The following is a 23,546-nucleotide window of genomic DNA, read 5'->3' on the forward strand; positions in this document are numbered from 1 at the left end:
TATTTTTAGGTTCTGGTGCATCATTTGGACAGAAGAAAAAGAATATAGTAACAAAAGAAAAGTTCCCTTATTTTTACTAGTTTAGGCTTCATTGAGGTTGCAAAGCATTTACCACTTCCTCATGCCAAGTACCCTGCATCTCGAGAGAGGCTACATGCAGCAGCCCCATGGGTAATAAATGGAGGCGGCAATGAACAGTACTAGTACCATTCACTGCCACCAGCTGTCAAATGTGCAGATGATGGTTCTTTAGTAACCAGCACTGCCATGTGAGTGTTCAAGAGGTTGGTAAGGTCTGAAAGCTGTGGTCCTAAATTATTTGCTTATCTTTTTTTTTCAGGTGTTTACATCATTACCTGCATGATATGGACCCATGCTATGGGCTGTCTGGTCCTAGGGTCCTCCCAATATCCAGAAGTGGAGTGGCGTCCTTGCAAATGGGACTGTTGGGGACCAGCATGCAAGAACAGTCTGCAGTGCTTGATCAGTGATCACCTGCATATGGTGCTAGCATGGGACCTGGGTTTAGGAACGTGTATCTACCTACAAGGTAAGGAGGAAAGGTGGGGAAAAAGTGGATATAAGGAAGTGGTGGATAAATTTGAGTTTGCGCCCGTACTGAAACCCCTGGATTGCCATGACAAATGAGTGTTGAGCAATGGCAGCTTCCTTTCTTACTTGGTACATTCCTTTAAAATGAAGATTTCAGTAGAATTTTTTTTAATTTCTTATTCAAACTTTGGTTTAAAAGTATTTAAGTGAATATTAAATACATAAAAAGTGTCCTCCTGTTTCTCATTTTAATACTATGATCTGATCTGACATTAGACTGTCCATATACGGAGACGCGCCATAGCCCACCTATCAAGCTGATAATGTTTTGCTTGGGTTAACATCCCTCTGAGGGTTCCTTCTCATAAACAGGCTTCACTTTTCATTTGGTATGAAATAAGATGCATGACTGTGTAATATATTCTGGAAATTCTGCATCACTTTAATCTGCTCATGAGGAATATTCATTAGGGGTTTATTTGGCTAACCCATGCCAAGGCCGCACAGCAGGTTGGAATGACACTATGAAATGTAGACACAGAGCGCTGTGTATACTGGGAGATTCTGGAAAATAAGGAGACAAGGTCTTCCGGATACAGCTTCCTGTTTGCTGTTTTATAAATAAGTTGACTTGTTTTTTATTTTTGAAGTTAAAGCTTCAGACAGATGTAAAAAGTTCTGTATTTAGCAATTTATCCTTAGAGTTTTTTTTAATGCAAACATTGGCCCTGATTTCCTAAAGCCCTCCAACACCTGAGAAGGTAGACTGTCATGGGACAAAACTGGGTGATCCAGCAAACCTGGAATAGATCTGGTCCAGGATTGAAAATGTTTGACAACTAATAGCAAATCCTTTAAAATAAATATATTCCAGGTTTGCTGGATCAGGTTTTCCCATGATAGTCTCTCTTCTCCTGTTTTTTGAGAGCTTTATTAAATCAGGCCCAATGCAAGAACCTGAATTTGTCTTGGTTCCTTGTGGTCCCTGTACAGCCGATATCAGACTGGTGAAGGGAGAAACAGCACGAGGAGCTGATCAGTTGTGCTGCAGTGCTCATGTGCACAAAGAACGTGCTGAAACAAAGAAAAAAGTCATTTTCTGCTTTTTCTTCATTGTCCATTCACAGGCGAGGAGAAGGACTGGACCTGGAAGTGTTAGGTAACTCAGCTGTAATCAAGCTACTATTTGTGCAACCGGTCTTGTAATTCAGGCAGCCATGCTATAGGCAGCATAAATAATTTAGTGTCCTCACTATTCCCAATTATAGTTAAGCAAAAAAACTCTATGTGCCCTATAAAACAAGAAATTAGACATCCCCTCATGGGAATCTTCCAGGTCCATGTGTTTCAATGGCAGTAATTGTTTCCCACCAGGGAATGTTGGATTTCCTGCTTTATAAATAGAGCCCTATGAGGGCTATTTATAAAGCAACGTTTTAGCCAACTTTGAAAAAAAATGTGTTTTAGTTCCAGCAACAAAATAATTAAACTGAATGCTTTTAGGGTGCTATATGTTAAACTAAAATACTTGTTTTAACCCTTTTTTATTCTTTCTTGCATCTAATAGCTGCTGATCCCTTATCACTTTCTGCTTAACAACTCCATCTGAAATCTCCATCAGAAGCCAATGTAACAGGGTGACAACACAGGGGCACATCTGGGATAGAACACTGTCATTCTTTAACAGAAAGTACCCAAACATAGATCTCTATGTCTGAATCATCAGGTATTATTTTAATAAAAGCTGCAAAATAAAAAAAAATATTGAAACTGACTTCTGAAATTACATTTTGAAGCTGAGAGGAGAGTTTAATTAACACTTTTTCTGTAACCCCAGAGTTTAATATTTTTATGTTTCTTGTTTGCTTTATAATGTAATTTCTTTCTCTCTATATATATATCCAGATAATTCTTTCTATATTTTATTTCTCATTGGGGTATATATAAAGCAATAAATTTGGCATTCACTGAAATTCTGCTGTGGAAATTAAATACCTGCCATGAAGCAGATGGATGTGGACATTTTTACACTAGGGAATGTTGCAGTGAATAATACAATATAGACCTCATAGCTTCTTTATATTTTATCCTTTTCACTTTTCTTTTATGGCTTTTATGGTTTCCTTCTTATCTTTTTTATCTATTATTTTCCTCCTTTTTTTTTCTTTAATCTTTTTTTTATCTTCTCCTTTGTTTTATAATCTCTCTATAGGTTGTTCATCTTCTGTTTAATTCTCTTTCCTTTCATCTTACTTTTACCCTTATCTGTAGTTTTTCCTACTTTCCTCTGAGACTTCACTTTGTCTCTTGTCTTGCTCTTATCCCCATGATTTAACTTTTTTTATCTTACTTCCTATATTTTCAGGCTTTGTATTTGAAACTAAAGCTACGTACACACTTCCAATTATTATCGTCGGAAAACGAACGACGAACGTTCCTGCACGATATATATGAACGATCGTATAGCACCGATACTGCACATAGAGGTAACGACACGATCGTTCGTAGATATTGTACACACACGGTCGTTCGTTTCCAGCGACTTTCCTCGTTCGTCGGCGTCGTTGGTTACTTTTTTACGAACGTTTTTTTGCCCAATCGATCGTTCGTCGTTCGATTGGAACGATAAAAATTGGAAGTGTGTACGCACCTTTAGGCTATGTTCATGTCAGATGATTCTTGTCCGATAATCGGCCTCAGGGCTAGTATCGGACGAGAATCTGACGTGTACAGCGCTTGACTGACGTCGTTCATGGATCTGTCCTGGCAGATCCATGAAAGGGGAACGAACGTAATAGAAGTAAAGGGGAGAGAGCGCAGCAGGGTGGCACTCCGTCATCTCCCCCCTTTCCTCTCCATAGAGCACAACACTCACTCATGTATATTTCAGTCTTTTGTTGATGGAAAGGATAGTGAAAGATCCTTTCCAACAACAAACATACAACCATTCAGTCAGAGTATAAAGGGTTATTATTACACAGTATTTATATAGAGCCAACATATTATGCAGTGCTGTACATAATCCATAGTAGCTGTCTTTCAAAGGGGCTCACAATCTAATGTCCCTGGCATGGTCTTTAATACAGTCAAAGGTCAATTTGGGGGGGGCAATAATCCAATTGCATGTTTTGTTTTTTGAAATGTGGGAGGAAACCCATGCAAACACAGGGGGAATCTGCAAACTCCAGGCAGATAGAGTCCTGGCCGAGATTCAAACCTGTGATCTAGCGCTGCAGAGGCCGGAGTGCTAACCTCTGAGCCATCATGCTGCTGGGTTAATATGTTTTACTTAAGTAATAGAGTCTTTCATTAAGAAGTCACCAGCTTGACACTCCAATTATAAAGGAAGGTGAACAACATTGCACCACCCTTTTAAAGCTGAACTAGAGTTCCACTTTTAAAAAAGCTCGATCAGGCAGGTCATTAGACAGGGACAGATGTCCAGGGTGTGATGTCCCTACCTGATTGCTCCATGGAACCGCCAAAATCCCAGCTTCCCCAGCATTTTCCCAGCCAGTCGAGATAACCAAAGATCACAAGGAGGAAGAGAAGAAGGTGCTTTGATGGAGCAAAGAGAGGTTAGTATAGCTGGTTTAGTTCAACTGTAAATGCCAGATGTTGGCAGGCACTGGGCCCCTTGGCATCCCAGGATAGGCCCTAGTGTAGGGTAAGGAATGATATACTAATCTGCTTGTAAAGGGGACAAACCTAGGTTATCTTAAAATGTATATAAACCATAACAATGATTTTTTATTTGTTCCCATTGGGTATAGTAATTCTTTTGTCCCAGGAGCACCCAAAAATGTCTTGTTCTCTAGTAAACACGCTTAGTTCGAGAGCCACTTTGCATCTCGGTCAATCAGCCCCTGACATCCTTGCAATGTTGTCTGCACAGACACATGCACGTCCACACATATAAACATTGTGCAGCAAACTCTAGATAGACACGTACTAATAATAAACGTGCCCAGACTAATAGCATATAAATGCCATCACCCTATCAATAAAGGTTTAATGAATTACAAGTGGCCAGGTTAAATGGGTCTAATTGCTTTTATTATTTGCATCCATTGTGAATATGGAAAAGCATTATGAGGCCATGCATTTACCATGAATTATGTATTAAGAGAGTGGGAGCAGTCTGCTGCAAAACACTCCATTTCACTATGGGTTAGAGGCTCCCGAGTCCATCAGTGCAATCAAACCACTGATCAATATGGTATTTGGTTTGCTAAGAAGCCTGAAATACCTACCTGTATTAAAAGTGGTCTGATTACCTAGGGAATACCGTCCATTAATATGTTTCCATAATTGATGTATCACTTACTGAAAATGTCATTTCGCAGAACACCCGACCTGAGAGGGGACAGGCTATAGGAGACAGAAATAGATGAGATGCAGGAATATGAAGGACGGAGCCTAGAAATATCAGGCCCATAGACGACATTACAGCCGGGGTTATGACTGGCTGATGGCCATTATACAGTGATGGATGACAGCCGGTACGGGAAATGATTCTCTTGGTGTGCCAAAAAAATGTAAAAGCAACAGAGGTGTGGGCACTATCACGTCTCTCTTCTCTTTTATGTTTAGGTGGAACTCCAGCTAAGATGTTGGGTTTCTTGGCTTGGAGGAAAGGGTTATAGGCTGTCCCCATGCAGAAAAGAATTTCCTTGGTTTTAAAGACACAACAGGAAGTAATGTTAATCTTTCCAAAGTAAGAGAAAACTTTAATTTGCAGCCAACATCTATATTCTTATGTTTTCTTGCAACCAATTTTCTATAATGAAATCACTGCTAATCCCAGAAATCTACACAGATCATTAGTTGAATTTTCTATTGCAGAGACAGACTAGGCGGACAGACTAAGTCTCTTCTGCAATTAAAAAAACTTTCTTGCCTGTTTGCTATCTTTTGTTTAATGTACTCTGAGCTATCCATCTCAGACTACGATCCCAACATAGGTGGCTGCTGGGAATCAGTGAACTCCCATTTGCTTGTGGAGGAATTAAGCCGTTCTGGCCTGGTCAGAAATTTAGGATGTAGCGTCAACAATGGAGCCAGGGGTGGTGTGTTGAGTTCTGCTTTAAGGCAGTAGTAAAGTGACCAATACTCACCTCCAGTGATGCACCATCTGTGAATTCCTTTGGTGGCCCAATATATTCATCAGGGCTTCTTCTGAACTTGTGCATTCGGATGGAGTCCGTTCAGGAATAAAATACTCTGCAAATGTTTTTTAAACGCTAAAACTTCATTGTAAGTTTCTAGAATTCTTGAAGTGTACAGTACATAACCTATGGGAGTTAGCTCTTCTTTTAGAAAAGTGAAGTTTCACCCCCTAACCTTTATTGTCCTCTTAATCAACATGCATGAAATAAAACCTTTCTGTTTCCATGTCATACTTTATATTAGTCCCAATAGTGTCATCACTTTTTGTGCTTTTGTACAATGGAGGCAGCTCATGACTGGTAGGGGCATGCAGGGATAGTACATACAGTAACTTCCTGAAGTTGTGATAATTCCCATATGTAATGTTAAGCCTCTATGATTGAAAGAACTGCAATCCAATAAATTTAAGCGGCAGACCAAGGAAAATTGGACTAGGGAAGAAAGGACAAGAAGATTCTGGTTCACCTCCAGCCAGGAAATGAGACTGTGAGAAGCTCACAGCTGCAGTGAAATCATCATTGAAATTAGTAAATAATTTTAGCACAAGAGGGAAGCCTCTACCACCATGCAAGACTTAAAGCGGAACTAAACCCCATCATACACACCTTTCCCTATTCCTTTGCAAGAAGCCACCATCTTCTTCTTTCTTCTCTTTCTAGATCATCATCTATCTTTATTGGCCAGCATAGGGGAATTTATTTATTTCCAGCAACAGCAGGTTGTGCTGGGATGTACCTTCCAGATGGGTAAGATTGCTTATAACAGAAGGGACATTGCCTGCCTCTTTCAACAATAAAGCCCTGTCTGACTGCAATTTTTTTTCCACTTAAAGCTGGAGTTCATCTTTAAAGCATATTGGGAACGTTGCACCAGATCTCTCTTTTATTTTCCTATGCCAAAATTACAGAGAGGGTAAAATATAGAAATAATACATCCCCTGGGGTCCACAGGCAAAACCATTTTGCTGGTATTGTTTTTGCTGAGATAGAAAATGTCTGTATTTTCTTTAGTTTAGCACAGCAATTAAAATCCAACAGGGGGTCCTGTTTAATGACACAATGCACACTGGGGTTTAACGCACAATGACATTTGAGGGCGTCTGTTCCCAAACAGTACAAGGCAGATGCAGCTCCCAGAAAAAGAATCCGTGCCAGCCAAAGAAAGAGGTAAACACTTACAAGGAGATCAAAGAGAACCATGATGAGTGATGCCATTCTTCCCCACCATAACAACAATATTAACAAATCCCTACATGAATTTCCCATTATGTAACTGCTTAAAGAAGCGTTCACCACACGCTTCCCAAGGAATACTTTTAATTGTTCTTTGTCTTTTATTTGCAGCTTAATATTGCTTAATATTGCTTAGTTAGGGACACTTTTTTTACCCCAAGTATTACCCCAGCATGCAGCACATTATTAAAGGGCTGTGGTCATAATTTAATATATCTTTTATAGCCATTTATAAATTTAAAAAAAACAGAAGACAGGCACATAAATGTGGTATAAATCAGATACTTTATTACATAAAACAGCACAATAAATTTTACCAACATACAAATAGCAGCTGTTCTGCACAAAAGATCCTGATTGTCTCTAGCTAATAATTCAGAACTAAGGGCAGATATTAAGGATACAAAGAAATGCAGCTATTTATTATTGCATAAAATTAAGTACTCAAGTTTGACTTCAGCAGAGCTTAAATTGTGGGAAGGAAAGAGCAACACAAGGACAAGATGAGCTCATCTACTGCTACTTCTTTCACTATCTAGGTCCAGGTTTGGCTTTGGGGGTAGACCTGTAAGTAGGGCTGCCGTCAGGGGGGTACAACGGGTACTTCTGTACTGCCATCAGAGGGGTACAATGGGTACTTCTGTACTGCCATCAGGGGGGTTCAATAGGTACTTCTGTACTGCAGTAAGGGGGGTTTAATGGGTACTTCTGTACTGCCGTCAGGGGGGTTCAACGGGTACTTCTGTACTGAGGTCAGGGGGGTACAACAGGTACTTCTGTACTGCTGCCGGGGGTTCAATGGGTACTGCTGTACTGCCGTCAGGGGGGTACAACGGGTACTTATGTACTGCCATCAGGGGGGTTCAATGGGTACTTCTGTACTGCAGTCAGGGGGGTTTAACGGGTACTTTTGTACTGCCGTCAGGGGGGTTTAACGGGTACTTCTGTACTCCCGTCAGGGGGGTTGAACTGGTACTTCTGTACTGAGGTCAGGGGGGTACAACAGGTACTTTTGTACTGCCACCGGGGGTACAACAGGTACTTTTGTACTGCCACCGGGGGTTCAATGGGTACTGCTGTACTGCCGTCAGGGGGGTTCAACGAGTACTTCTGTACTGTCGTCAGGGGGGTACAACGGGTACTTCTGTACTGCCATCAGGGGGGGTACAACAGGTACTTCTGTACCGGGCCCCGATCATAACGGCTTAACTTTTGCTATACTGGTGTAAGGTACTTACCTGTCCAGCAAGCCTGCGGCGTCCCTGGGGATCACAGCCGCAGAGGGAGACGGCGCTGCAGCAGGCAGCATGGCCAAGGCTGCTCCCCTGCTTGCAACGAATCTCTCCCTGCAGGCGGAGGGATCTGTTCTAGCCGAACTACTGTTCAGCCAGCCGGCATCCCCAGCTTCCCTATGGATGTGAACAGACAAAGTCTTGTTCTCAGCACCCATGTGAATGCGCAAAGTAGGGCACGTCCCAGGGGTGCTGTGGGAAAAGGTGCGCGCGCTACCACGCGTGCCTCTTGTAGCCCCCGGGGTCGTGGCACTTGGCTGCCTCACCATTAGTTTGAATTCGGTTCTCCTCCAATCAGATAGCGACAAAAGGATTCTTGGAGTTGGCTGTGGTTTGTGTGCCCAGGCGCATTACAACTGGAACTTTTAGACATGGGAGAGAGGGCCCAGGAAAGGTACCCAGAAATTTCTGGCAGCCCTGCCTGTATGCATTTCTTAGTAATTTGTGTACCTTTCATCAGTTGCCTGTAGTATGTGTTCCTTTTATTAGCAGTCAGAAGTCAGTGGTATGTCACCCTTTCTTGGTGGTCAATTGGAGCTTCATTGTTTTCTTACCTAGGAGAAGCTGCAAATTTCCTACACTGCTGCCTGCTGCTTCCTGGCTCTTCTAAATGGCATTGGGTCAGAACTATGCAAGCAATACCAGCTTGGTCGTAACCCTGCCCTGCGTTTGTGTAATACAGAACATGTCACTCAGACAATCAGAAAGTCCCGAGTACCTGGGTCTAGCAGTTTCTAAGGCAATTAGTTTGCACTGTCATGTGCAAAATGTCTTTTAAAAATGTTAGTGTAACCAGGCTAGCCAGACATCTGCAGGACAAACTATAGTGATTTAATTCCTCAAATACTGACTTGTACAAAGCCTTTGTACAGCAACTGATCTTAAAATTATTTAAATGCACTTTTTTTAAGTCTTCTTAAAATGGAAATTTTAGGTGATTTTTTTTTAGATTTTCAAGTATACTTATCAGCTAGATGTTATTAGATATACTTTGTCTGTTTTATACAGTGGTTATGCTTTACTACTACTGTCTCTTGTCTACCTGTCAGTGATATGAGTTAAGGTATGTAGGTAGGAAGCTCTGACATTCCTCTGGTTTTCCTGATCTGAATTCCACCACCTTCTCTAAGTAAAGAACACTTATATCTAATTGATTGCTGTGGATTATTGTACCTGAACATTTCACCACTCTTTGCTCTGTGCCATTTCAGAAATATAATAGATGTATTTTTCAGGATCCTAATTGATTCTCTCCTGTTGAAGTCCACATGGCCATAAATCAAAACACGTGTCTGGAAATAATTTTCTGAGTGCATAGACTGCATGACCCATTGTTGCTCTTTGGATAATGTGTAAGAGACATCTCAGATTATGAATTAGGTATTTTCCTGTACAAATCTGACCTTCTACAAGAGGTGCCTTGTTTTTATGTGCCAGTCCTTAAAAGACTTCCTTTTCAGTCGTATTACTACAGTCATGTTAATAAATCATACAGGCCTTTTCATGATATTGGCTTGTAAAAATGGATCTTACAGGACCCCTGCTCCTTTTTTTGTTAATTCACTAAGTAACCATGCATGCAGGTGCAGCTGGATCCTGATGTCCCAGGGCCTATTACAGAAATGGTCCAGCATCTGACCTCTGAAGCTAGATGTCGACCAGAGAACATCTAAAAAATTGCTTCAAGCTACTGGATCCGTTTTCTGGTTTGTTTCAACATGTAAAGATTACCCATCTCCACTGACCACCAATATAAGGAAGCATTTTCCACTGACCAACAGTGTAAGGTGGCCCTTCTTTTATGGAAATCAATATAAGGTGGCCCTTGGCTTACAAATACCAAATCTTCTCCCACTGACCACCAATTAAAGGGAGAATTCTTCATTGACCTCCAATGTAAGGTGGCTCATCCTCCATTGAAATCATTGTATTGTGGCTCTTTTCCTATTGACCCTGTATGTAAGAAGCCCTTCTTCCGCCGATCACTAATAAAAGGGTTCATGCATTATACAGTGCACAGTGATCACTATCAGTGTATAGAAATACTAACCATCATCATACAGTGAGGAAAGAAAAGACGGGGTTTTGGCCTGGATTTCAGATTAATTCATAGATTATGCGACAATGGAAACATTTTTTTTTAACCCTGCCCATTAAACAGCATGGGCTTGGGTTCACACACTATACATAGATCCACTAGCGTTTTAATATTGAACCGTTGAGTGTTATTAACCCGACGCGTTTCGCAACTGTGGGCTTCCTCAGGGGTATGTAGCGTAGACTGTGCCAGTCTAAAAGATAGGTGTAGTACAGTAACGGAATATTTGTCATTAAATATACAGTATATCTGATGTTATAGGTAAATCATGCAAGAAAAGTTCAAATTTCACAAAAGAAAAAAAAAAATATATATATAACATCCTATAGTCTGTACTTGCAGATACACAAATACATATGTATATGTACAAGTACATCCCCATATATGCAATCAAAATTATGTCTACAGATGGAATTGTTTTGTCTAAAAAATGCAGTTACCTATTTATGGTATACATATGACACGAGTACATCAAACGGATTCGTATATCAATGAGTATGTTTAAACCATAGAGACTTGTTCAAGAATAAATTGTTATTGGCACTGCATTGATTTGTGGTTGCTGCTATGTATACTGTGAAATAGTTCCTCTTTAACGTCTTTATTGAAGGTTTTATCTTCACACTACCCTTCAGGTGCCCCCTTTTGTCTTGGTTGACCTGAATCAACAAACTTTAGAAATGCTTACATACTTTCTTTTTGGAAATAAAAGAACATGATATCAGGACACTCAGCAGGGTTCTCCATCTACATACATTAAGAGAATCCAAGTTTTTTATTTTGTGAAAGTACACACTATTACAGTACCATCCACCACAATTTCCTACCGCCTAATACCCAAGGTCTTTTCCAAAACTGGAATTGGAAGCAGTGCCATGGAGCAATTTCTGCAGAACAGCTGCTGTGAGCACAAAGCCACTTCCCCCATCCAGCCACACACAGAAGCTTTCTCCTTTCCTGTTGCACCTTGTCAGCAAATCTCTATGTTTTCCTTATAGTAAAAGATCATTAACAGGTTTCCAGACTCAGCCCCAACAGTCAGAGCTCATAAATCTCACACACAAACCCCAAGGAGAATACAAAGTACACTTGTGTCTTTCACTAGCTGTGGCCGTATTATCAAAACCAGCCAAAATACTTTTTTCTACATTTGGATAGCGCAAGGAAGCATTGAAACCTCTGCTTTCATTCTTCACTGTTTGTGTGCCATTTGAGGTCATTCTAACGTATTTCCTGTCCAGGAGGCACCCACTCACAACCAAGTGTTACCTGGCATCATCTTCATATCTTTTCTTTGGCTAACCAGGGCACTTCTACTTTCCGGTTTGCCTTTATACGTTTTCTTAACCTTCTATCCCCTTATTTATTGTCTCATCATATCTGAATAATTTGTTATTCTATGCTATATATATATATATATATATATATATATATATATGCATGTACAATGTGTACTTTTGCAAAACAGTTTGCTACTTCTTCAGCCGTACTTATTCTCCATAGTCAGTTCTCCATATATTTCTTTCGATGGTTCATTTTCCAGTGCTTGAAGTTCTCATCCACTTGTGTAACGTACCATGGTGGACACTTACCATGCTAAACATGGGCAATGAGACAATTTATATGATAGATTTACCTTAACATTTTAATTCATTCCTACCTCACTAATATAAAATGGTATCCAAAAAAAACAGACCCTGATCATATTTTTTCTGGGGCATGCATTTAAAGCCTTATTTGCAATTGGTGTTCGTCTAACTGTTTTCTAATTGGCTTGATAAGTGTCCCACTATGTTTCAGATTTGTATGCTGCTATTGGTGTACTTATAGCATGATAAAGTATTATTTTTAAAAAAAATTTAGATATTATTTAGATTTAGATACTATAAAACTAGCCCATGCCAGGAAAGATCAAGATGCATTTTTACTTTTAGTCCATGCACCTCTGCATGATATGAATGGTGGTGATAGAGAAGTGCTAATAGAAGAGCTAATAAACCTAAGGAACTGGTAGAATTGGTTCTTTGGGATCTACAGGAGGAAGCAGTAACAATGTGGGGCAACAGGCCAAAAACATCAATTGACCAATCAGTTGGTGGGTGCAATGTCAAATAACAGAGCAGGGTCAATAACACCCAGGCAAAGACTGAAGGTGAGAACTTGGAACAAGTCAACACGTCTAAAGGATGGGTTGGTAACAGACACACTGACAAAAGCAAGGGAATAAGTGGGGTAAGGATAAAGGATACTGGTGAAGCACTGATTCCCCTTAAGGTTGGGCCTTAAATAGTAAAGAGTTGAGCCAAAAAGTTGAGGAAAAAGACTATGGGTAAGTGCATGAGAAAGTGCCAGTTTCAACACACATGTACCTTCTTATGTATATATATGTGTATATTTCTTTTCAATACACTCATACACTAAAAAGGAATTGAAATAGGGTTAGAATAAAACATGCCTTTTACATACAACATACATTTTATGAAATTTACCTATAAAGGATGTATATGCTCAGATTGTGGTGTTGTGTGATAAAAGGTTTCTTTTATAATCACATAAAACTAGTAATGACACACATCAATGTAACAGGCTGCCTCAAACACAGAATTTAATCTGAGCTGCCAAAATAAGCCATTGGTTTTCATTTTTTTAGGTTTTTTCTTAAGGGAAAGGATGTGGTTTAAAGCAAGTTTCAGGACTTTTGAACAAACCTGGACTTGTGTGGGTTTCAAAATGTTTCTTTTGAAAGTCACCCAGAACGGGGCCTCATTTAATTAAACCACATTAGCGTGAGTTCAGTTCCGGGTGCAGTTCAGCCAACTTCTCAGGTTTTAAGCTGACATGTGTTTGACAAGTCTCTAGACTCTGGATATCCTGAAAAAGGTTCAAATAAATAATTTAAATCACTTCATGTTAACAAGAGACAACCACTAGGAAAAACATCCACAATGTAAGCTAAGTCTAGAATGTGCTGTGTCCATTGGGACAGATGATTATGGATGGAAAATGTAATACATGTAGACACAAGTGGATGATTTCCGTAAAACCTGACCCTGAGATTATTTACAATATGATGCCATCTTTAATGCCTGTTCTGCAAGGGAATTATGCTGCTTAATACAATTCTTTCTTTCTACTTCAACAATACATTCAGTTAGATTTACTTGTATGGTGGCTAACACTCTTGTATTGCAGTACTGGCATCCCAAGTCTGAATCTTAGCAAGAAACCATCTTCATAATACTTGCATGCATTTGAATAGTCTCTCTTTACAAAAGACATACTGGCAAGAACTTGGACTATGGCAGGGGCATTAGAGCGAGTTTCTCCAGATACAGATGATGGCATGACTATGGACTTGTGGTCCGGTCATGAAGGTTCTTAAATCCTTGACATTTCGGGCAGCAGATAGGCTAAACCAGAATACTTTGCAGCACTGGAATTCTGGGTTTAAATTCTGCCAATGCTATCTTGATTATATTGTTGTTGTGCAAATACAATAGGTAGTTGCCTGGCACTATCAGTGCTTTCTATGCATGCCAGTGCTTTTGATAAGCGGGTAGGCAAGACTTAGGCTGCATACACATGTGCAATAATTGTCTTTGGAAAGGATCTTTCAACGACAAACTACTGCACGAAGCATGAACAAGTAGTATTCATACAGCACCGTTCTGCTTTATGAAGAGGGGAGGGGGAGAACGACGGAGCGGCACCCTGCTGCGCTCTCTCCCCCATCTACTTCCATTAGGATCGTTCTCTGTCTATTGTTTGTAGATCTGCCAGGAGGGTCGTTCGGATGATGGACGACGGGCGCTGTACACACACCAGATTCTCGAGAATCATTGTAAGTGTGTACATAGCCTTAGCAGATGCAGGGAAATTGGTGCTTGTCTTGCTGTGGATGATTGCCTCCAAACAGGAAAAAAATTGAGTGCTCCACAGTCCTTTTTTATTTTCATTTGCACTATGCTACATTTTACACATTAAATTTGTATAGACTGGATGTGATGCAGCACCACTTGTTATCATGACGCATGGTGATGCATATTGTTCTTGTTGCAGCAGCAATGTGGTGCTGTTCATTCTTAATGGCTTACTAATATACCTTGCTAGTCAAAGGCACAATAACAAGGCCTTGCTCTGCACCGACTTTTGCTGCACTGCTGTGCAAATGTGTGTATGGGCAACCAAAGCAGCAGAGTGAGCAAATTATGGGTCTGCAGCTATACTACTGTAGATGAGAATTCAGCCCATTCCCACTAGTGCACATTTGGCTGCCTATAGCATAAGACTGGCTCTTAAAGAATCAGCATTTGCAGTACTGATCACTATTAACCGCATTCATTCTCTATTGGGCTGCCGAGGGTAGATACTACATAGAGGGTCTCCGCCAAGGCAGCAGGTCTGAACAAAGCCTAAGGGTTCCCAAAGATCACAATACAAATCTTGGAGCTGAGTTTTAGCTGCTGGTTAGAATGGTGGCATGCTGCCAGGATTGTGTTATAGAAAAATACCAAAAACTATTCAAGTAAACTTTGAGACTCTTTTCTCTATTGCTCAGAGATACAGAGATGAATGAAAGTTTTCATGTTTTTTAGGTTCTTTTACTGTCTGTTCAGAATTTAGAAATACTTTATTGTACATTATTTGGGTACAGGTTCACTTTAAAGCAAATGCCCAGAAATAAGCCCAATCGCTATGTCTTTTTTTCTAATCACCCAGCTTGTTTCTTTTTTTTCCCAAACTGTTATGATCTATCACTTCTTTAATGTGAGAAACATAATTTCTGAGTGGTTATAGAAATTTATTATCCTCACTGGCAGGGCTGACTCTGTTAAACTGTAAATAAGCTGTTTATATGCTTTTTGTGGCTCTTAGAGAAACACCATTCATCTTATGAAGTCATATGTATTATTATACATAACTGACCATTCAACAGTATTATTTACACGGTAAGCCTGTTCACGGCAATTTGTCTTGCGGATTCACGAGCATGAATTATTCATTTACAGGTGTTTACTGTTCATATTTCCAACCCATTTCCTGGGAGAAGTGGATTTATATGGACCTGTAGTGGATGCGGAGAAAATATATGAAATGATGGACGTCATTCTAGTGATTGATACTTCACTCCATGATAACAGCAAATTAGTGACACCCTAAATATATTGGCTTCATCGTCCATTATGGGTGTAGACGGGGATCTTGTCAGACAATTCTATCTTCCAGTAATGGCCAGGAGGGGAGGGAAAGTGTCTATGATTTAATATTCATATTTACAAGTAAATGTGGCACACATGAGCGTGTTGGGAAAATTATGTATACTGCTATTGTTGGATAAGAATTAGCACTGCTACTGTGCTACATGACTAACCTTGGGCTAAATTTGGTCTGTTTACACTGTAATCCATTTATTTGAACATTGACAGTATTACAGTACATTAATATGTATCCAAAACCAACATTTTCTTGGTATTTATTAGAATGAGAAAAGGGGAAGTGTACGCCTACCAAGAACTTTTTACTGACTATGTCCAATTGGAAGTATTTCAGTTCCTGTCCTACTGAGCATGTGTATGTAATTAAAGTTTTCACCTATCGTCTAGCTCTGGTGACTACTGTAACAATCACATTTAGTTTATCCTGAACTGAAGTTTACTATGCCAACATTATGCCAACCTCAACATTTGGGAGGTCAGAAATGTACAAAACAGCCAGCCACTGTTTTCATTTGCACACAACTAATGAACAATAGGCTGTATACATTGGTAAAGAAAATGAGAATGGTAATGGTTCTCTGGGGGTGTCATGGGTTTAGTTTGATGAGTCCTGAGCGATAAATGCTGGGATATGTGCTCCCTGCTTCTTCCTTTCCACAATCTGCTGTTACGCTGCATGGAGTCTTCTTGCCTCTAACAACAATTAGCCAATGGGAATGCTCCCATCTGTGTTCAATACCCAACCACTGAGCCCTGTTTTAATAAAATGATTTGCATTGGTTGATGGTTTTATTCATAGGAATACTCCCTGCTTTGGGAAGTGCAGATTGGGGTGCCACACAGAAAAGGACAAAGAAAAAGATCTCCCAGAAATAAATATGGTGGTGCGAGAGAGAAGAGAGGGTAAGAAGACTTCACAACAATAAAAGATGCCTCTGGACTTCATTGAAATGTAAGTGTATATATTGTGTATATTTTGCTCTCTGTGTTTCGTTCCACTTTATTACAAGACACATTAATGATGCACTAGGCATGATTCTATTGGGAAAGACAGACTTTATGCATTCCATGTAAATGATATAGACATAATAAGTGATGGCTTACTATAGGAAGTGAAGGTTAGGTATATACACACTTTCTAGGAGCCAGCCATTGTAGTCATTGTGCTGCAGGAAATCATTTTTCTTGATCCTGAATATAATTAATATTTAGTTATTTATTAAGAACAAAAGTCTGCCTACATTTCTCAGTATTGGAAATTGTTTAATTGGTTAGCTTAAAGCTGAACCAAAATGTATTTTCATTTATTTTGAATGAGCAGGAAAAGGTTTGATACTCTATTCAGTTTTTATTCCCTTCTTTTAAAAGCATTAATCATACATTTCAGTAGAGAATCCATTAAGAAGCCATTTCTCTATCATCACTCACCCCTCTGACATCTCAAAGTCCAACTCATAGCATTGGGTGTCTTTGAGACAAAAAAGTTAAGGAGAATCTTTCCAACAGACTTCCAGACAATAAAAACCTTACAAAGGATTTAACAAGTTTCCGATAAAGTTGCTCTTTAACTGAGGGCTATTTTATTTAAAGCACAGATGAAAAGTATCTGAAAAAAAGTCCTAAAAGAAACTTTGAGAGGCAGTGGTTAAGGTTTGTTCAAAATAGTGCATTGCTATAATACAGGGGTCAGCAAACTTTTTTGGCTACTAGGCCATTTCAGGAGGTCAAGAATGTACACTAGTCCGGACTACCTCTCAAGTCCCACGCTGATAGCTCCGCCCCTACAAGGAACGCCCCTGAAAGGAAATCCCTCTTCTCCACAATTCATATAGAGGAGAGGGAATGTCCCCTTACCCCGGCGGCGGAAGTGTTAACGCTGGTCATGGTAAATAGGGAAGGGAGGCATAACAAGGAGGCTCAAGAGCCGCAAGTTGCTGACCCCTGCCGGCGGGGACTAGGCTGGATCGACCAGGGGGGCATTAGGCCGGAACAGACTACTGGTTAGGCCGTATCTGGCCTAAAGACTGGAGTTTGCTTACCCCTGCTATAATACATTTGTTGGTGCCCTGGGTTGCTATTCTTTTTAATGGGATCCCAGATGCACCTTAGGAATGCACTACCATGCACTACCATACCAAATATGCAGGATATAGATTTGTCTACCTAAGGACATGGGAGGAGGTTCTAGGCCAGATCAGAATCAGATTTCTGCACTAACACACAAATCTTCCATTTGCAGCAATTACCAAGAGTTAGGTTATAAAGTATTAACCAGCAGGTAAAGGACTCCAGTTGTGCCTAATCAAATATTTCCAGGGGTATCGGATAGATGCTGGAGATCTGACAAGGATAGGTGAACAATGGTTCATATTTTTTGGTCCTGTCCAAAACTGTGTCTGTTTCGGGACAAGGGTGGAGTGCTCATGCAGAACTTTAGATATACTTGTCCCCGATTATCCAGCATTCTTTCTCCTCCATCACAGTGACAGACCCCTGAAAATAAATATCTCCATCGGTCTCTGGCTCAAAAGGTGAATGAGATCATGCTAATGGAGGATCTAACCTCATCTCTACATGGCATCGAAGAAAGGTTCCACAATACCTGGTTCTTTTGGAAGTAATTCCAGGAATCAGCAGAATATACAAGCTATTTGACTACAGGAAGGTAGACATCAAACCCTGCAATTATTCTGGTATATACTCCTCTCATTTGTTGAAACAATGTGAGTTACTAAAGCAAGCCTCTCTATTGGTACCCCTGTTCCCCCTATTATGTGATCATGTGGTTTTTGGACCCATTGGGAATATGCAAATACTATTGTTGGCTCTGTGTTTGTATTGTTTGGTATAATACCCTCAAAAATTCAAAAAACATTGTTAAAAAAATGCAGTATGCCCTTTGTGTATTTCATTTTTATTCTGGCTGTATTCTTTTTAACCTGAAAAGTGGTAATCATTATATTTATGTACAAAAGTATTTAGCGTCCCATTGGCCTTGGTACTCCATGAGATGCCATGAGATAAGCCATGAGATGAGCTTACTCATGTAACCAGCTTCTCTTCCATCCACAGTGTTCCTAAAATGCTGGTTGATGAGTGGACCTACGTTACAGGTTCGTGTAGATGGCAATACATCTCCTTTATTGTTCCCCTTTTTTTTGTAATGTGTTTCCACAACTTTATTAATTTCCTGTATAAAATACTGTGAAGTCATATTGCTTGGGTCCCATTGCATTTACATTGTCAACTACCGGTATATCTATAGTTAAGTCTTTGTTGTTAGGAGTAAAATTATTTTTAACGTAGCTCACCTTAAGAAAATCTGTCCTTACTTGCAAAATAAGTGGAAAATCCAGGGTTCTCCAGAGAACTACACTAAAAACTATAGGGAACACAGCTTGGTATAGCTTTGGTAGCCAGAGGGGTTCTACAGCTTGCATAGAGAACTAATGCAGGTAGTCCTCGAGTTATGGACATCCGACACACGGACGACTCCTAGATACAAACGGGGCTTCCCTGCTCACACGTGTGCAGGACAGAGGCTTGATTGGGGAAGGGGGACAGTTCGCATGATTTGCAGAAGATGTCTTTTGCTGAGGTTGTGGGTGATTTTAAGAGCTGAGCTGTTCTGCAACCTTTTGTAACTTTTTAATGGCCAAGACAAACTGCAGTTGTTTCTTTTTGGATATCAAAGCTCAACCATAAGTTATTGAATGTCTAGGCTCCATAATTCTTTTTTTGCTTTGTTTGGTATTAAACTCACAGTGAGGATTTTATACAGTAACTAACACCACTCTGCCTAATAATATGTTAAGACAAACATCTGTCCAAATTGCATTTATTAAAATAATGTACGTGTTCTGACTTACATACAAATTCAACTTACGAACAAGCCTACAGTCCCTATCGCTTGAACTGGAAACAAATAGACATCCAATGAGTGCCAATCGAGATGTCAATTCAGTGTGTTTAGGCCACTGCAAAATGTAATCCTTTTATGGAACTATACAGGATGTTTACCTGAAATTTAAAAATTCATTAAAAGCCAGATTAGAGGGAAAAGCTAGCAACAAGGAGTTTCTTCAATGATCTTTTTTTTCAACGCGTTTCGCAAAACAGTGTTCGCTTTTTCAGGAAACAAGGACATGACCATCAGGTATTTGAATAAAGTACTTCTTACGTACTCATCAGTGATGTATATGTGCTTTAATGGTATGTTTTTAAGACGTCTGTTTGAATTCTAGCCCCCCAAAATTGACAACATTTTATATTTTATTTTGCAATGTTACATTTTAAAGAATTTGCAGGTTACAAGTCTTATTCACAAGCAGCTCTTAAATAGGTACAACCCTTTAAATCTTTTTTTCCTCTCTTCTAGATAATCATTTGACTTCCAAGAAAAAAAACTGACCAAATCCAAGAAAAGCACAGCCAGTAAAACTGGTGATAATCTGGCTTCTTAAAGTTCAAGACATTTTGTGGAATTTCTGGATAAACCTTCAAGTAATGGAAAGAGTTGTGGTAAAAAAAAAATGAAGCAGCAGTCTATTATAGATCAGATACTTTTCCAGGCTTAACCATCATTTACATATAATTATAGATCAGCATGTGGACTGTTTTCAAAGGGATATTATTTCCTATTTTATTCATCTCTGCCTGAGCCACTTGTGCTTTATTGTGTTTCAGAATATACTGATGTACCCCGGAATAACCAAAAGATTTTCATTTGCAGATTTAAGGAACTAAACCGTACAAATAAACAATTGTGAGCAGGCAGGAAGAGGACAGGTAATGTCTCTTCTGCAAAAAACAAACTTACCTGCCTGTTTGCAACCTTCTTTTAAAGTATGCTGATCCCAGCATAGCTGACTGCTAGGAATTGATGAACTTGTGCATGCGTGTGAGTTGTTTAGGCCTTGCCAATCAAGATGGAAGGAGATCTCAAATCTGGAATAGAACCGGGTAAGAACCAGTCTCTTATGTGCAGAGATGGCTATTGTTTGCTTCCTCATATCAGCACTGTCATCCTTATAAACTGGCAATCCAAAACTGATTAACATGAAGCAGCAGGATATGTTTAGGAACACACAGATCTACAGAATGAATGATGTGTAAGCAGGGAGATCCTTGCATTAAAGATCCCCAGTTACAGCTTCCTTTTCGGCAAGGAAAAAAGTGATCAGCACAGTTGTGAAATCATCAAATCTTACTCCAAACTCGAGAGATTGTCAGTTACTGATAGCCTTAGGTGATCTCACACTACAGATAAAGTAAAGCTACAGAACACAAATGTCTATGCATAGTCAAAGTGTTATTTTTCAAGAGAAATGCAAAACCAAAGGTTCATTTTGCAAGGTACTTTCATATATGCTATTAATACAGTTGACTTATATAGTAATAAATCTAGAAATTGTATAACCTTTGTCCACAGATATCTTCAGTATAATTAATTCATTTTAATGCCAGAAGCTCCCTGGCATAGCAGGATGCATCAACCAGTGCCAGTCTATTTGGAAGAGATAGTGAGATCCAGCAGCAATATAATGATAATCTAATACCAACGTAACCAATCTAATAACGTATGCATACAATACCATACCCCCTACTCCAAAAGTATAAATATAGACGTATTTTAAATCTGAACACAAACATGTCACTGTCTGTATTCATTTGTCATTTGCAACCCTATTTAATGTACAGCGCTGCGTAATATGTTGGCACTATATAAAACCTGTTTATTTTTTTATTAATAATAATAATATTACAGCTTACAGGTACTTAGATGTAGTGACTGCATCAACTTTCTGTGTAAGACTAAAATGTATATTATTGCATTTACAGTAAAACATTGGTTCAGCCAATCAGAAATATTGCGTCCTGTAACTTTCTGTGTACTGAAATATCAGGCAATGGTAATGTAATGGAGATGAGCAGGGTGGCGTGACGTGACAAAGCTGCTCCTCCATCTATTCTAGTGATTGTTGTAATCTGAGGACGCAAATGACGTGTTATTGGTAAGTTCATCAGCAACAAAAAAATAATAAAACCAAAAAAAAAAGAATACCAATGCAACCACTACCATAAGCACAGCCTAGCTGCAATATATTCCATTTTGTGGATTTAAAAACTTTAAAAACAGGTGGTGAGGATAAAGGAATCTCCCAAGTGCGTGAAACAGAAAATGTGCCATGTTTATTATCAAGAATTTGTAGGTGGGAATTTTGCACTGTTAGCAGTATGAATTCCCTAAAGCATTTACATAAAATTGTATATCACTTAATGACTTTACAATGCAATGGCATAGAATTAGTGTCTGTGGAATCCCTGAATTCTGAAATCCTCTGTAAGTGTTAAAACTTTCAGCAAGACTGTAGCTCCTCTCATATCTAGGGAAACTGATGCAGCAATAGACGAGGATTTAAGAATAGAACAGTGTTTATCCTGCAGATGGCTTCAATAAACTTAATTAACGGCTTCAGAGACAAGTCTATCATTTGATGAAACTTCATCTGGGATGTCTAAGACAGCAGAGATACATTTTATGCAAGGTTGAACCGGAGCTTTTTCTAAACCTAGAGATGGGGTCTGTTTACTGTATTTTCCCATTAAAAATACAATAAAATCCAAGACTTGCAACAGCAGCTATTGAATTTAAATACCAAGAGCAAGAGGAAAAGTAACTATAGGCATGGGCTCCGATATGGTGACAGGTACACATCTGTTTTGTTTTTCAATGCATCCTGTGTCTGGTTAGAAATCTTTGGAGGCCCCATGAAACCTTTCAAAGAATTTGCTAGACTGGTCCTTGCAGATTATGAAGGCACGGCATTTAGGGACTGGCGGCTGCACCATTTCGTTACCAGGAGCAAAGAAATGGAGGTGCTGTAGTTGGAGCTTACACAGGGCTGAAGATTCTCTGCCCACCCCAATATGAAAATGTTTGATCAATCTCTAAGCACCAGCTGTCACATGAGAGGAAGAGGAAATAATTGCACGCTTTTATTTAAAAGTACTGTGTATTTTCTTCACTCCTTGCATGGGCGAGCCAAAGCGACTAATGACAGATCCACAATTATTTTTGAATGGTGGCTCTGGGGTTAGCACCTTTAGCCTTTGCAGCACTAGGTCCTAGGTTCGAATCCCAGCCAGGACACTATCTGTTTCCTCTGGGTATTCTGGTTTCCTCCCACACCCCAAAAACATGCAGTTAGGTTAATTGCCTTCCCCCTAAATTGACCTTAGACTACATTAATGACTTATGACTATGGTAGGGACATTAGATTGTAAGCTCCTTTGAGGGACAGTTAGTGACAAGACTATGGACTTTGTACAGCGCTGCGTAATATGATGGTGCTATATAAATACGGTGTAATAATAATAATAATAATAACGATTGTATTGTGCACAATTCTGTACATGCTGAAACGATACAATCATTCAGATATAATCCACCAATAATGTACACACACTAGATACGATTGTTTGAACGATGCAGGAAGTGACATGTAAAGGAGAAAGTGTACTGCAGAACTATCTACGATCACTGAACGACCGTACACATAATAGATAGCGAACGATCATTGCTGAATCGGATCCACCGGGATGGTCGTTCGTTTCCAGGGACATTCCTCATTTAACAGCGCCGTTGGTCAGTCGTTGTGCACTTTTTTTGTTAATGATTATCGGACGATCGGTTTAGTCATTCATTTCCAATGATAGTTATTTCAGGAGTGTACATAGCCTTAGTTTAGTTATAAAGCTGACAGCTTTCCCCCAAGAAACCTTTCAAAGTTTATTGTACTTCAACTACATAACAATGGATAGACAACAACTACACAACAATGGTTGTCCTTTTAATATAGATTTATTGAAATTGTTCTGCATAGTTAGGTTTTTGCAGAGTTTTTGGCTGGAAAGAAGATGGAGGAACACAGTATTTGGGAATACTGTTGGAAAACGAATCTGTTAGTGGCTCCCAGGTGCCATT

At 39.5% G+C, this 23,546-nt stretch overlaps 1 long non-coding RNA gene across 1 annotated transcript; it reads left to right on the forward strand.

Annotated features, from left to right (window-relative positions):
- Nucleotides 1-396: 396 nt before the first annotated feature.
- LOC140324948 (uncharacterized) lies at nt 397-21,559 on the forward strand. Its single transcript, XR_011919601.1, has 4 exons — nt 397-550; nt 16,359-16,511; nt 18,043-18,224; nt 19,938-21,559. It is a non-coding gene; the product is annotated as an uncharacterized lncRNA (long non-coding RNA).
- Nucleotides 21,560-23,546: the final 1,987 nt, after the last annotated feature.

This window comes from Pyxicephalus adspersus, chromosome 2 (assembly GCF_032062135.1).
Source record: "Pyxicephalus adspersus chromosome 2, UCB_Pads_2.0, whole genome shotgun sequence".
Taxonomy (NCBI): Eukaryota; Metazoa; Chordata; class Amphibia; order Anura; family Pyxicephalidae; genus Pyxicephalus; species Pyxicephalus adspersus.